We start from the raw sequence: 13,561 nt of genomic DNA on the forward strand, positions 1-13,561 counted from the left end.
GTTCCACGGAACAGTTTTATAGTTCCATTCTTTTTCAAACCCCCTGAAGCCAGGTCACTGGAACGTCAGAATTTTTGGCTTTTTTTTTTTTTTCTTTTCTTGAGAGTATAAAAATACTAATATAGTTTTTAGGTGCTCTCACCTACTGGTTCTCAAAGTGTAGTTTAGGATCAGCACTATTAGCATCACCTAGGAACTTGGCTAGAAATGCAGATTCTTGGACCCTACCCTGGATCTACTGAATCAGAGCTTCTGGGGGCAGAGCCAAGGAATTCAGGCTTCTGCCTGGACCCAGTTATAACCAAAGGCATTTGTGTGTGACATGGTTATTGCTGGTGACAGGAGCACACAATGGTTGTGGTACCATATTTCATGGTATGGTACTAACCAGCTGGAAATACAGCTGCTGACCTTGTCCTCGTTGTTCTTGAACACCATGTTACTGTCACTCAAGGAAGTAGAAGAGAGGTGGCTCCCCACTCCAGACCAGCACTATTAATTTAATCAACACATGTTTACTGAATTTATTGAATATGTAGTTGGGACTAGGCACTATTTTGGCCTCAAGGATACCATAATGAACAAAACAGAAGATTCCTGTCCCTATGACATTCATATTCTTTTTTTTTTTTTTTTTTTTTTAATGACACATTCTATTAGAAGGACTGTATCAGGGGTACATGGCCTCTGAGCCAAACCTGGCCAGCTGCTGGTTTTTGTAAATAACATTTTATTGGAACACAGCCACAGGTGCTCATTACATATTGTCTAAACTGCTTTTATATTATAATGAGTTGAGTAGTTGTGACAGAAAAAGCTGGAAATAGATACTGTTTGGCTTTTTATAGAAAAAGCTTGTGGATCTCTGAGGTAGACCATAAAAGAATAAATGTGTAATAGAGTGTTAGGAGGTGACAAGAGTTTTTGAAAAACCATACAGTGGGATAAGGAAATAGAGAGTAGAGGCCTACTTTGGGAAACTGTGATCATGGAGGGCCTTTTTGAAGATAGCACATAAAAAAAAAAAATTCAATTAAGTGAAAGATTTATTTTTTTTTAATGATTTTTAAAATTTATTTATTCATGAGAGACACACACACACAGAGGCAGAGACACAGGCAGAGGGAGAAGCAGGCTCCATGCAGGGAGCCTGACGCGGGACTTGATCCCAGGACTCCAGGATTACGCCCTGGGCCAAAGGCAGACGCCAAACCGCTGAGCCACCCAGGGATCCCCAAGTGAAAGATATTTAAAGAAGAAAGGATATAGCTGTGGATATAGTAGGTGCAGAGATGCTAAAACTTAAAATGTTCTGGGAACAGCATGGAGGTCACTGTGGCTGGAAGACTGGATTAAGGGGGAAAGAGAAGGCATTCATTAATTTACCAGAGCCAGATCCTGCATACCCCTGTATTGTGGGCTGCAACGAGGACCTTTTAACTGTTAGTATTGAGAAATATATTTTCGGAGTCCTTCTATAGAGGCATCTTTTTGGCTAAACAAATGGCGAAGGCTGGAAACTATATACCTAGTGTTGTAGCACATTCCAACATCTCTTAGAAACATTTATTTACAAACTTTCCCCTATGGTCATTACTCTTTTGTCTTCCTCTGCCCCCAAGTATCTATGTATTCTGTTTAGCTGATGTTTCTTGTAGGGTGTGGGGTTTGGTAGAGAGCAAGTATTTCCCTAGTTTAGTATTTCCCTGGTTTAAATGTAAAACCTGGGGCACCTGGGTGGCTCAATGGTTGAGCATCTGTCTTTGGCTCAGTCATGATCCCGGGGTCCTGGGATCGAGTCCCACATCAGGCTCCCCAGAGAGCCTGTTTCTCCCTCTGCTTGTGTCTCGGCTTCTCTCTGTGTGTTTCTCATAAATAAATACATAAAATCTTAAAAATAAAAAAAAGTAAAACCCTTGAGCCTAGAAATTGGGTCATCTACATTAGCAACTTTCAAACTTCAAAAAATATAACACATAGTAAGATATGTATTTGATATTATGATCCAACAGTTATATACAGACGTAATGTAATAAGAGTTTCACAAAACAGCACTCATCTGTATTATGAGAGATGTAGTCTGTTTCATTAAAAACAAAATACTGATCCTTTTGTAGTTCATAAGTGTGGTGATTGGGTGTTCATGCCATGTGTAATATGCCTCCCTCAAACCTTGTTATGACCTCAGCACATTACCCATCTGATGTGGAAAAAAAAATTACTAGCTGTGACCTTCTAGATTGATTTCAGATTCTACTCAGGGTTTATGACCTGCTATTTGAAAAACACTGGCCAAAATGTCTAATCCAAAACTTCAGGTTTGGTATTGTGGTATTGTGATAGGTACAGAGATAAATAGAAAACTCCAAAAAAACAACTTTTCCTTTTGGAGAGGGATATTGGAAGGTTTAAGTATATCAGATAAACTAGCTATAGTATGACTGGGGCAGTAAGTGTCAGATCAGTTATTACAACTTCCATGGTGTTGGTAAGTGGAATATAATGTTTTTGGGGGTAAGTGGAATATAATGTTTTTGGGTGTCCCTTTTGGGAATGCCTAAACTGAAGTCTTGAAGAAATACTATGGGTTTTTAAAGATTTTATTTATTTATTCTTGAGAGACACAGAGAGAGGTAGAGACGTAGGGAGAGGGAGAAGCCGACTTGATCCCCGGACCATGATCACGTTCTGAGCTGAAGGCAGACACTCAACCACTGAGCCACCCAGGCATCCTCAGTGGGGTTTTTTTGTAATTGACATGGGATATTATATTAGTTTCAGGTATACAACATAGTGACTGGATATTTATATACATTATATGAAATGATCACCACAAGTCTAGTTCGCACCTATCACCATACAAAGTTTTCACAGTATTTTTTTTTTTAAGATTATTTATTTATTCATGATAGACAATGGGGGGGGGGGGGGAGGTGGGCAGAGACACAGGCAGAGGGAGAAGCAGGCTCCATGGCAGGAGCCTGACACGGGACTCCATCCTGGGACTCCAGGATCACGCCCTGGGCCAAAGGCAGGCGCCAAACCACTGAGCCACCCAGGGATCCCCCAAGTTTTCACAGTATTAATGACTGTATTCCCTATGCTGTATTCCTGTATTTTTTTTTAATTTTTATTTATTTATGATAGTCACAGAGAGAGAGAGAGAGACGCAGAGACACAGGCAGAGGGAGAAGCAGGCTCCATGCACCGGGAGCCTGATGTGGGATTCGATCCTGGGTCTCCAGGATCGCGCCCTGGGCCAAAGGCAGGCGCCAAACCGCTGCGCCACCCAGGGATCCCTATTCCTGTATTTTTATAACAAGAGTTGGGGATTAGGGCTTTCTACCAAGTGAGAGAATGGTAGAGTGTAAACTACAGACTAAGGAAACATGAAGTATGTTAGAGAGATGTGGATGAGACAACACTGAGACCAGAGCTTCTGGAACAGAAGACTCCTGTATGTAAGTGGTGGGAGTGAGGTATTAGATTGATTTACCTAGGAGTTCAAGGAGGGAGTGGGACAGGGACCCATTTGTTCTTAGAGATCAGTGCTAGAAGTCTGTTTTCTGTAAAAGAAAGATACTGATAACAGTTTAGCCTCCCCCCCCTTTCTTTTTAAAGATTTTATTTATTTATTTATTCATGAGAGATGCAGAGAGAGATACAGGCAGAGGGAGAAGCAGCCTCCCCTCAGGGAGCCTGATGGGGGACTCGATCCTGGACCCTGGGATCATGTCCTGAGCCGAAGGCAGACGCTGAGCCACTCAGGCGTCCCTGTTTGGCTTCTCTCTAAGGGTCATTGAGATGAAATGCCAGCCAGGTAAGAATGTTTTCTGAGTTAAATGAAGCACTGCATAAATGTAAGGTGATGGTATTTTTATCATGGAAATAAGATTGAAAAGGAAGACTGGAGCAAGGTAGATAGGGAAGGATGTAGATTGCCACATTGAAGTCAATCTTTGCCTTTTTCCATGTAGATTATGAAATGGAAGAGGGAGTAGTACACCAAAAGTTTTAAGCCGAGAAAGGCCATGGTGAAAAGTGGTATGTTTAGGAGGATCAGTGTGGTAGTGCATGCAGTATAGGGTGGCATCTGTGGCAGGGACACCATCAGAGCTTTTTTAGTGGAATAAGCTTGAAGTTAAAGGGGCCTGAATTAGTTGCAGTAGGAACAAAAGGAAAAAGATGACTTGAGATAGTCTTATTGCAGGAGAACAAGGACTAAAGTATAATTTCAGGACAACTAGCCAGTGCACCGGAAGAATAACAGGTTCTTTTACTAAATGAGGAACATAGGAGGGGAGAAATGGGGAACTGTTGAGGAAAGGAGTAATTTTCAGCTTTTGGCATTTTTAGTTTAAGCTGATGTTGGGCCATTAGGTAGAAATCAGGAGTTGAGAAATACTACCCTGGGGCTCAAGAGAGAGAAATCTTGGCTGGAGATAAGAATTTTATGGCTCCCTACTTTGAAGCCTGAAGATTTGCTAGATTTCTCAGGAAGAAAACATTTAGAAAAGGGAGGATCGGAGACATAAGAGAATCATGACTGTGATGTGATTTGCAAGTCACAGAGACCCTTTCCTGACCACCCATTTTTCTGTAATACCACTTGTCATGCAAGTGTTAACTTACTTCTATAGATGCAGGCTTCTTTAAATAGGAGTGAGAGAGTAGATGTAGGAAGGGAGAAACTAATATTAACCAAGCATCTGCTATACTAATAGTAGTATTTATTGAGTGCTTACTATTTGCCAGGCACTGTGTTCAGCATTCACATGTACTAAACCATTTAATTCTCACGCCAGTCCTGTGAAATATATATTATCCACATCTTACAGATGAGGAGATTGATGCACTGAGAAGTTAGGCATCTTGCCCAAAGTTGTACAGTCTGTGATAGAGCTGAGATTCCTTTTTTTTTTTCTTAAGATTTTATTTATTTATTCATGAGAGACAGAGAGAGAGAGAGAGAGAGAGAGAGAGATGCAGAGACACGGGCAGAGGGAGAAGCAGCCTCCATGCTGGGAGCCTGATGTGGGACTCGATCCCAGGTCTCCAGGATCAGGCCCTGGGCTGAAGGCGGCGCTAAACCACTGAGCCACCCAGGCTGCCCTAAAGATCTTATTTTTAAGGAGTGCCTGAGTGGCTCAATTGGTTAAGCCTCTGCCTTGGGCTCAGGTCATGATCCCGGGGTCCTAGGATTGAGCTCAGAGTGGGGCTCCCTGCTCAGTGGGGAGTTTACTTCCCCCTCTCCCTCTGCCCTCCCTCTGCCCAGCTCATGCTGCCATGCCTGTCACTCTTTCAAATAAAATCTTCTTTTTTTAAAAAAAAATATTTTATTATTTTTTAAAGATTTTATTAATTCACGAAAGACAGAGAGAGAGAGGGGCAGACACATAGAGGGAGAATCAGGCTCCTCGCAAGGAGCCACATGTGGGACTCAATCCCGGGACGGGATCATGCCTGAGCCAAAGGCAGATGCTCAACCACTGAGCCACTCAGGTGTCCCTTGAATACTATCACTAAGTGGAGATGTTATGTTGGGCACTTGGGACCACAAAAAAAGACCCTCTTAAGATGAGAAAGGTGATGATAATACAGTACAGTAAGAAGTATAATAAACTTATAGCATATGGTCAGTGGATAATGGAGGCTTCTCCATTTCTTGGATGAATTCATGAAGGCATCCCAAGAGAAGTTATTCATTTGAACTGGTTGTTGATGAATCCGTGAGGTATTGTAGTGTTGGGGAGAGTATTCCATGGAGGGAGACTTGAACAGAAAGGGTTTTCCTTTGAGGAGAGACCATAAGAAATATAGCATTACTGAAGCAGAAGGGGGTGGGGGTGGGGTTGGTTAATACCAGGAGATGAACTTTGTTGAGATAGAAGGGTAATAGGGAGTGAATTTTCAGGAAATTTTAAGCCAGGAATTTGATTTTGTGTTCTGAAAGGAAAAGTTCTGAAGGATGGATTTGCAGGTAGGAGGGGGACAGTTAAATTACCATAAGATAAGAAAGTGCTGTAGTATGTGCAAATAGGAGACATACTTGGTGATTAATTAGAGGGGTTGTGGAAGAATGAGAGGTCTAGGAAAACTCAGAGTTTGGGCTTGATTAGTTGGGCAGTGACATTCACTGTGATGCATATCTAAGAGAAACATGCTTTGAGGGAGAAGGTAGGAAGCAGGGGAAAGACAAGTGATTTCCATTTTTAGCACGTTGTGTTTGAGGTACATATGGGAAATCCAGGTAGAGATGTTCAGGGCCGTTGAACACATGGGTCTGGAATTCAGGAGAGGTTGGACTTAATCCATAGTAGTAGAGTTGGTTGCTCAGTGATGGTGAGAACATATGGATTGAGAAGATGAGGGAGACTGAGCAGTAAGCCGTTGGAAACACTTAACATTTAAGGAGCATGAGACTGTGAATGGGACTCGCCGGAGAGTAGGAAGAGAACCAGGAAAGAATGCGGGCATTGAAATTTAGGAAGGCGATTTTCTTGGAAGGAGGATTCAGTTAGTGTTGCTGCAAATAGTTCAAGAAGACAAGAAATGAAGTGTTCATTGGCTGGAGCTACTGGAATGAAGAACTTGTGGAACTCAGTGAGCACTTTCAAAGGAGTGGACTAGAGAGCCCAGGCTGCAGGGTATTAAATTCTCAATGAACATGAGAAGTTAGGAACACTACCTAAAGATTTAGCCGTGAAGGGACGGAGAGACGTCAACAGCTAAAGGTATCTCTAGCACCTAGACCAGGTTTTGGCAGGTATTAGAGACTGGGAAAATTCATTCAGTCTAAATACTGTGCCAGTAGGTACACAGTATTTGAAACTGAGGATAGAGTAATAAAAATAAGAAGTTCTCATTGTAGGGCTTACATTTTAATTGGAGGAAGAGGGTAAAAAAGAAACCTGTAATATAATTTTGATTCATTATAAATATTCTGAAGAAAGTAAAACAGGGTGAGGGAATAAGGATTGAATGAATATGATGGAAGCCGAATGAGTAGCCTCTGGCTCTCTGTTTAAAAGAGTGGTCTGGAAGGCCTTTCAGAGGATGTGTTTGATCCTCCCACTCTTCCTCTGCCCATTTAAGAGACAGCTAGAGCACAAGAGGTAGGGCTGATTGGGAGGAGAACAGAGGGAAAGAGAGAATCCCAAGCAGGGTTCACACCCAGCGTAGAGCCCAATGGGGGGGGGGGGTCGATCTCACAACCCTGAGATCATGATCTAAGTCAAAATCAAGAGTCAGAGGCTTAACCAACTGAGCCACCCAGGCACCCAAGATATGTTTCTTTTAAGCAGAGATTTCACGTATAAAGTCCTGGGGTTAGAATAAAGTAGGTTGCTTTGAGGAACAGAGTAGCTGGAGCTGACTAGGCAGGGAGGAAGAGGAGAGAAGATGAGGTAGGGATAAACTGAGCCCGTGTTCTATGGGGCATTTATAGGCCTAGTGAGACGTTTGAATTTAATTCTTTGAATGTAGAGTTTACCAGCACTTGCTGGTGTAGTGTAGGCAAAAGCATGAGGGTAGGAAAAGGGCCATTTACCGAGACAGGAAAGGCAGGAGGACAGAAGGAACATTTTTGGAGGTGGAGGTCAAGAGTTCTCTTTCAGACGTACTAGGTTAGAGATGTCTGTTAGATGTTCAAGTAGAGGTGTGTAGGCCATTTGGATGAGTGACCTAGAGTCACATGGGCTGAATGAATGAACAAACACATGCTCAGCAGTGTTGTTAGAGATCTTAAAGTCAAGACCTGATGTGACTGTGTTGTTCTGTTCCTCTTCCCAGTTTACTGTGGCTCGAATTCCCCAAACCTTTTATTAGGTAATGTCTGTTTCCAGGCCTATGGACCTTGTCTTTTTTCTTAAAGTAGCAGAAAAGAGGCAGCATATAGGGAGACAGCCCGGTGTATCTCTTGTGGCTGTGCTAGAGTGATATAGATCCAGACCAGGAGAGCTCACTGTGGGAATTAGGCCAGTTTGGTAGCTGGATAATGAATTAGCTTATTTTCATTCTTTTTTCTCATCAATAAAATCAAGAAGTAGATAGAATAACAGACCGTCTGGTCCAGAAGGAAATCAACCTTCCTTTTTTCTTTTTCCAAATAAAATTGTGTAGAAAGGCTGAGTCATACTACTTGAGATCATAGTGAAGACTAGAATTCAGATCCCATGACTCTTATTCCAGCCCATTTTTTACTATGTATGCTGTTGAGATGAAGAGACACAAAATGTAGGCTCAGAGTTTATTAGTTTGTAGACTAATACTAGAGGCTAGACTAATGCAGTGGGTACAATTTTCCTGTTAACTCAAGTGTTTTCTGAGATGCTGAATAGTAAATTGAAGAGGGTTTTTGGAACCAGACTGCCTGAATTCAAACCCTCCTTGGTCACTTACTATGAAGTCAGTAAGTTGTTTATCTTTCTGTGCATCATTTCATGAAATAGGCATAATGCTTACTAACCTCACAGTGGTTGGTCAATGGTTATTATATATGAAATAGGCTAGTACCTGGCATATAAAGCATTCATTATTTGAGCTATCTTCATCATTTGCATCTTGGATATAGAAAACAGCTGTTTATCATACTTCTAAATAGTTTGCATATAATTTGAGTGCTAACAACATGCAAGGTATAATTTTCCGTATATATAAGATATAGTCCCTGCCCTCAAAGAATTTGTATTCTAAATGAGCAGGAAGGACAAAAATACAGGAGATACCAAAAGGCTTAAATTAAAAAAAGTAGCCAAAAGGCTACTTAAAATTAATAGGCCAATGAGGGCTATGAATAGTCTCTTCCTTTCCTGTCATTCTCTAAATCTAAGTGTTCAGATGAAGTCATAGAGACTGAGGAGAAGGGATTTGAGCCTGCTTTGTGGAGAAGGGACTTGCCTGGATAGGGGAGAAGCAGATAGACATTCCAGACCAATGTGATAGGCAGAAATGAGTATGTAATAAGAAGGCCAAGGCATGAAAACACTCAAGAGATTTTTTTTTATATTATTTTTATTTATTATAGTCACACACAGAGAGAGAGAGAGAGAGAGAGAGAGAGAGAGAGAGAGGCAGAGACACAGGGAGAGGGAGAAGCAGGCTCCATGCACCAGGAGCCCGACATGGGATTTGATCCCGGGTCTCCAGGATCGCGCCCTGGGCCAAAGGCAGGCGCCAAACCACTGCGCCACCCAGGGATCCCATCAAGAGATTTTTTGAACAGTAGAAGAAATTTGCTAAGGAAAAGGCTCATGATAGATAGCTGTGAAAAGGATCTGTGGGGAATATACGAAGACTGAGCATACCAAACTTAGCTCTTTTTTTGATTAGGCTTAATTGGTGTATCAAGGGGGCAGCCCCAGTGGCTCAGTGGTTTAGCACCGCCTTCAGCCCAGGGTGGGATCCTGGAGACCCAGGATCGAGTCCCATGTCAGGCTTCAGCCCAGGGTGGGATCCTGGAGACCCAGGATCGAGTCCCATGCCAGGCTCCCTGCATGGAGCCTGCTTCTCCCTCTGCCTGTGTCTCTGCCTCTCTCTGTGTGTGTCTCTCGTGAATAAATAAATAAAATCTTTAAAAAAAAAATTGGTGTATCAAGGAGTACCTGACAGAGTTGGTAGAACATGGGACTCTTGATCTCATCAGTCTTGATCTCGTCAGTTCGAGTCCTACATTGGGCATAGAGTTTACTTATAATAGATATATCAAGGTATCACCATAGACACTGTCTTTCCTTCATTAGGGCATATCAGACTAAGACTGTCCTTGTCCTCAAGGACAGGATAGATTACTAAATGACAGGATGGATATATTAGATAATGGTGTAAGCGTTGCTCACTGGTTGAGTAGCTCACAGAGTGTTGATCCATAGGTTTATGGCAACCTGAAGACAGAACTAAGGAGAGATCCTGTATCTCTTTTTTCTGTTCTTGGACTTTTTTAAAGAAATCGACTGAGATTAATACATAATTAATATATTCCCCTGTTCTATTAGTGAGTTTCAACACATCCACTTTTTTTTTTTTTTTAAGATTTTATTTATTTATTCATGAGAGGCACAGATAGAGAGGCAGAGACATAAGCAGAGGGAGAAACAGGCTTGCTGCAGGGAGTCTGATGTGGGACTTGATCCCAGAACTCTGGGATCACACCCTGAGCTGGAGGCAGACACTCAACTACTGAGCCACCCAAGCGTCCCAACGTTTTGTCATTTTTTTTTAATGTTTTTTTTTCCTTTTTTTTTAAATTTTTTATTTATTTATGATAGTCACAGAGAGAGAGAGAGAGAGAGGCAGAGACATAGGCAGAGGGAGAAGCAGGCTCCATGCACCGGGAGCCCGACGTGGGATTCGATCCTGGGTCTCCAGGATCGCGCCCTGGGCCAAAGGCAGGCGCTAAACCGCTGCGCCACCCAGGGATCCCTGTTTTGTCATTTTTATATCAAAAAGGAGGTTTTCCTCATTTCCAACCCCCTCCCTTTTTTAGAGTTTGAACTTTTTAAAAAAAGATTTTATTATTTATTCATAAGAGACACAGAGAGAGGGAGAGACACAGGCAGAGAGAGAAGCGGGCTCCCTGCAAGGAGCCCGATGTGGGATTTGATCCCAGCACCCCAGGGAGCCCGCTTCTCTCTCTGTGTCATGAATGAATGAATGAATGAATGAATGAATGAATGAATGAATATCTTTTAAAAATAAAAATCTCTATTAATTTATAATAGCCCTCTCCTCTTTTATTTTTTTTATTTTTTTAAAGATTTTATTTATTTATTTATTCATGATAGACATAGAGAGAGAGAGAGACAGAGACAGAGACAGAGACACAGGCAGAGGGAGGAGCAGGCTCCATGCCGGGAGCCCGACGTGGGACTCGATCCCGGGACTCCAGGATCACGCCCTGGGCCAAAGGCAGGCGCTAAACCGCTGAGCCACCTAGAGACCCCCCCCCCCCCCCCGTCCTCTTTTAAAAAACACTATTCATTGGGGTGCCTGCGTGGGTCAGTCAGTTAAAACATTTGCCTTTGGGTCAGGTCATGATCCCAGGGACCTGGGATTGAGCCCCACATTGGGCTCCCTACTCGGTGGGGAGTCTTCTTCTTCTGTTTCTGCCCCTCCCTCTGCTCTCTCACTCTCTCTCTCTCTCTCTCAAATAAGTAAATAAAATCATTTTTAAAAATGCCATTTATTTGTTGAAACAACTGTTTCTTTGATAGTATTTCCCACATTCTGGCTTATAGTTTTGTAATGTCATTTTAATGTTTCCTTTCATTCTCTATATTTCTTTTAAGTGGTACTCTGTTCTAGATGCTTGATTCAGATGTTTGTTTTGGTAAGAATGTTTCATAGGTGCTAAATATTTCATAATAAGTCTTATATCTTGTTGAGAGGCTGTAATGTCTGGTTGTCTCAATGGGTTAAAATGTCAGCATATCTCTCCACTGGCTGTCACTGCTTGCTGTAAGTTGCCTGGATCTGTTATTTCATAGTAGTTGCAAGATGTTTAATTTCCAGCTCTTATCATTTTCCTGTGTTTATTCTTTGGGATTTTTCTATAAAGAACTCTTATTGGGGCACTTGGGTTGCTCAGTCAGTTAAGCGTCTGCCTTCTGCTCAGGTCATGATCCTGGAGTCCCTGGATCCAGCCCCACATCAGGCTCTTTGCTCAGTGGGGAGTCTGTTTCTCCCTCTGACCCTCCCTCCTCTTGTGCTCTCTCTCTCAAAATCTTAAAAAACAAACGAACAAACTCTTATTTACATACTTTAAAGAAATCATTGTAATTCTGTAATATAAAGGAAAAATAACAAAATGTGTAATAAAATAATGTATCTTTCAAGATGTAAATGCTCAGGCATGATTAAATTAGGGGAAATAATGAGATTGTTGTACCTATATACGGAATCACTGTGAATGTGACAACCTCAAATGCAAGTCCATAACAGACATGTTGCCAGTTCAGATACTTTAAACAAAGTTGCCATCGATGCTGTTTCTTTTTGAACTCATGGTGTCAAGTTCTAAACAATTTACCCAAACAATTGTATTACTGGTGATTTCAGTGTGTGTTAAAACCATGCAAAAAGTACTTAGTATCTATATGTAACACTGACTTTACTTCTAAGTTCAAGCTGTTATAAACAGGTTTTTCCTTTGGGATATTTTATTTATTTTTATTTTTTAGACTTTGTTTTTAAAGATTTTTAAATTTATTTATTCATGAGAGACATGAGAGAGAGAGGCAGACACACAGACAGAGGGAGAAGCAGGCTCCTCGCAGGGAGACCAAAGTGGGACTCAGTGTGGGACTTGATCCCTGGAACCGGGATCACACCCTGAGCCGAAAGCAGATGCTCAACCGCTGAGCCACCCAGGTGTCCCTTCTTTTTATTTTTTAAAGTAAACTTTACACCTGATCTGGGGCCCAAACTTATGACTCTGAGATTGTGAGTCCCAGTCTCCTTTGGGACATTTTTTTTTTTCTATTTGGAAAGGCCATGGGAAAGCCATGGGAAAGGCGGAACAGTTCTTCACTGTGTGATATTTATTGTCCATCACAATACAAGTTTCTAGAGTCCCTGGCATTAACCAAATGCCACAGTGACGTGCAGTCATTGTTACAACCAAATATTCAAAATGTCCTCTCAGAAATAATATTCCCTCTTTTAAGAATGTCCAGTTAAACGAACATATTAAGACAGGAAATCAAATAACTGCTACAAATAAACATTTGAAAATAGATAAAATTCATCTCTTTTATTATTTTTTTTTAAAGATTTTATTTATTCATGAGAGACACACAGAGAGAGAGGGGCAGAGACATAGGCAGAGGGAGAAGCAGGCTCCTCACAGGAAGCCTGATGTGGGACTCGATCCCGGATCCCAGGATCATGCACTGAGCTGAAAGCAGACGCTCAACTGCTGAGCCACCTAGGCATCCCAAAATTCATTTCTTTTTGCTAATATTATTTTATACCTAGAAAAAGAGACTCTTACTAAATTATCTCATTAATTCTAATAATTTTTAAGTGTCTGGGTATATACCTAGAAGTAAGAACTATTAGCTGATAGGGTATGACTAATTTTCATTAAAAATTTTTTGTTGCACTCATTTTTATCCCTAATTAGAATTGCTGCTTTCTTCCTGAATGTTGTCAGTCTTAGAGATATTAAACCTTTTTAATATTATAGGACTTTTTTTCCCAGTTGCATTTGCCGTGTATGTGTGTGTGTGTGTATAGTGTTTTGACTCCTCCAAAAGATTGTCATTTTTATTGTAGACACATCTCTGCTTTTTCTTTATGCTTTCTGGATTCCATCATGCCTAGAAAGATTACTTTTTTTTTCAAGACTTTATCTTATTTATTTATTTATTTATTTATTATTTATTTTATGAATTTTTTTGAAGATTTGTTTATTTGAGAGAGAGAGCATGTGAATAGGAGGGGCAAAGGGAGAGGAAGAGAGAATCTCAAGCAGACTCCTCACTGAGTGCAGCAGATCCTGGCTCAGCACTCAATCTGACACTGAGATCAGGACCTGAGCCTAAACCGAGAGTCAGACACTTAA

The 13,561-nt window shown here is 41.3% G+C and overlaps 1 protein-coding gene and 1 non-coding gene across 2 annotated transcripts in view; both read left to right on the plus strand.

Moving 5' to 3' along the window:
* The window catches only part of LOC121491849 (translation initiation factor IF-2-like), a 56,653-nt gene that overhangs the window by 12,109 nt on the left and 30,983 nt on the right, over nucleotides 1–13,561 (plus strand). The window lies entirely within an intron of this gene.
* On the plus strand, nucleotides 2,106–2,206 carry LOC121492302. The gene has a single exon (XR_005988197.1). It is a non-coding gene; the product is annotated as a small nucleolar RNA U13 (small nucleolar RNA).

Source organism: Vulpes lagopus, chromosome 5, assembly GCF_018345385.1.
Source record: "Vulpes lagopus strain Blue_001 chromosome 5, ASM1834538v1, whole genome shotgun sequence".
NCBI classification, from domain to species: Eukaryota; Metazoa; Chordata; class Mammalia; order Carnivora; family Canidae; genus Vulpes; species Vulpes lagopus.